The sequence below is a fragment of the Vespa crabro genome, chromosome 2, assembly GCF_910589235.1.
Source record: "Vespa crabro chromosome 2, iyVesCrab1.2, whole genome shotgun sequence".
Classification (NCBI taxonomy): domain Eukaryota; kingdom Metazoa; phylum Arthropoda; class Insecta; order Hymenoptera; family Vespidae; genus Vespa; species Vespa crabro.
Window position 1 is genome coordinate 5,255,400 of NC_060956.1, and position 2,500 is coordinate 5,257,899.

Below are 2,500 nucleotides of genomic sequence, written 5' to 3' on the forward strand. Positions count from 1 at the left end.
TGGATATAATCGACATTTATATTTATCTTTCACGTTACTTCCTTTATAAAAATATCCTTCGTTATTTATTATTTCGTATATCGTTCCGTACTTATTATTTCATTTAATATAATTAGATAATTAACATTTATTAATTATGTGTGTATATATATATATATATATATATATATATATATATATATACATATATCTTATCGATCGAAATTTTACAGATTTTTCACTTCGATTATTTTCACAATTAAGATTTTCATAATAATGAGAAAAATTGAAAGTAATATCATTATATCCATAATAAATATACGTCTATAATATCGTATATATATATTAAAAATATTCGATGGATTATTATCGCTTATCTTTATTGTTACTACATATTTACTATACATATATATATATATATATATACGAATGAATTGATTTAATTCGAACATCATAACATATATTATATCGATAAATAACGTTTCGTTTCACACGTTTGTTAAATCAAAAAATATATCCGTGTGAAACATCGTTTCCGCTTAACGGAATATATTCCTCGAAGGAACACCGTATCTTTGCTTGTCCGATTAACAGAGTTATTAGTTAGAAAGGATGCTCCGGTGCTTATCTCGACACGAGCGTTCGTCATCTCTCGGTGGCCGATCCCCGGAACAGAAATAAACTCGAGCTTAGAGAACGCCGTCGTGAACGCGTTATTAGGCCCGTCGACGAAGGGGTTATGACGTGCGAGAGGAGCTATCAGTTACACGAGGAATTAGTCGTGTCAACACGCCGGTCTAATTGATTATCGTGACACGACAGTTCCTAAGCGGTCGGGTACACCGGCCATCGCTCATCTCACTAAAAGAAAAAGACGCTCAACGTCGTCGTCATCGTCGTCGTCGTCGTCGTTGTCGTCGTTTTCGTATTCGTCTTCGTTTTCATCTTCGTCTTCGTCGACTCCCTGCCACACCCCACACACACACACACACACGCCCCATCGTGCCTCTTGCCTCTTACCTTCTACCTACCGTAAAAATCCAAGATCGAAACATTAACGTGAAAAACCTAATTGATTAAGAAACAGATTATTATCATTAATTCAATAAATTAATTCATAAAACAAAAGTACCGTTATAACAAACAAGTTAATTACAATAAAAAGATCATTACTTATGAATCGATTCTATAGATATGCAAAACGATCGAGGGGAAAGAAAAAAAGAGAGATTGGGGGAGGTAGTTGGAAAGGAAGAAAAGGAAAGAAAAAAAGAAAAAAAAAGAACTAAGAATTTCTAATGACTAATTAATTATAATGAAAAAATATATTCTATCGATTTGTAAATATAAGAGGATCGTTATATGTAAAAAAAAGGAAAAAAAAAAAAACAAAAAAAAGAAAAAGAGAAAAAATGAAAAGATGTCTTAAAATAAAACTTTACTTGATTAATTATGAATCAATCCATTTAATGGATATTGTTATATAACAGTTCGTGAGATTTACTTACAATCAAGATTGACCTTTGCGGAATTTTCACACGTTGCTCGAGCATGTTTTAATAAAATTTCCTTTCTTTTTTCCTTCGTTTCTTCTTCCTTCACTTCCTCTCTCTCTCTCTCTCTCTCTCTCTCTCTCTCTCTTTCTCTCTGTCTCTCTCTGTCTCTCTCTGTCTCTCTCTTTTGACGAAGTTTATCAGAGCTTTCAATGCCCGTGCCTTTTTATTTCGAGGTGCTCATCTACACGCGTGGAACCACACGAATCCTTGTCAAAGTCCCACCTCCCGTGTGAATATTCATAATCAACGTTTTGAAATTCATCGATATATTCGAGCTCTCGCGTGCACCCACGTTCTCGAAATAACAAAGTCCACCGAGAGACTGAAAATCGTTGGAGAGGTTATCGAAACGTATGGGAAAAGAACAAAATGATAGGGAGAGAGAGAGAGAGAGAGAGAGAGAGAGAGAGAGAGAGAGAGAGAGAGAGAGAGAGCAGACTCTGCCTGTTCCATTTTTCTCGATGTCGCGAGTTTCGAAAAAAAGCATTTCGCACTAAAACGCGAGTGAATAAAACGAAAAAAGAGACAGAGAGAGAAACAGAGAGAAAGAGAGAGAGAGAGAGAGAGAAAGGGGGGAACGGGTTAATAACATTTTACTTTGAAGTTATATTCGTCGACTGAGGAGGGTGGAACCGATAACTCTGCGAGTATATACGTGATAAACGCGATACTATATAAAAAAGAAAAAAAAAAAAAAAATAAAAAAAAAAATATAAAAAAAAAAAATAAAAAAGAAAAAACAAGAAAAAAATTCTACGTACCGTGATATGCGAGCATGGGGACATACATCCGCCGGGGATGAATTTGATAGCCTAAATAATGAGAGCCGAGCAAAAAAAAAAAAAAAATAATAATAATAATAATAATAATAATAAAAGAAAAGGAAAAGGAAGAAAAGCAAAAAAAAAGAGAAATAAAAAAGTATCATTGAAAAAATATGCAAAATTTGAAATATCTTTAGTTAC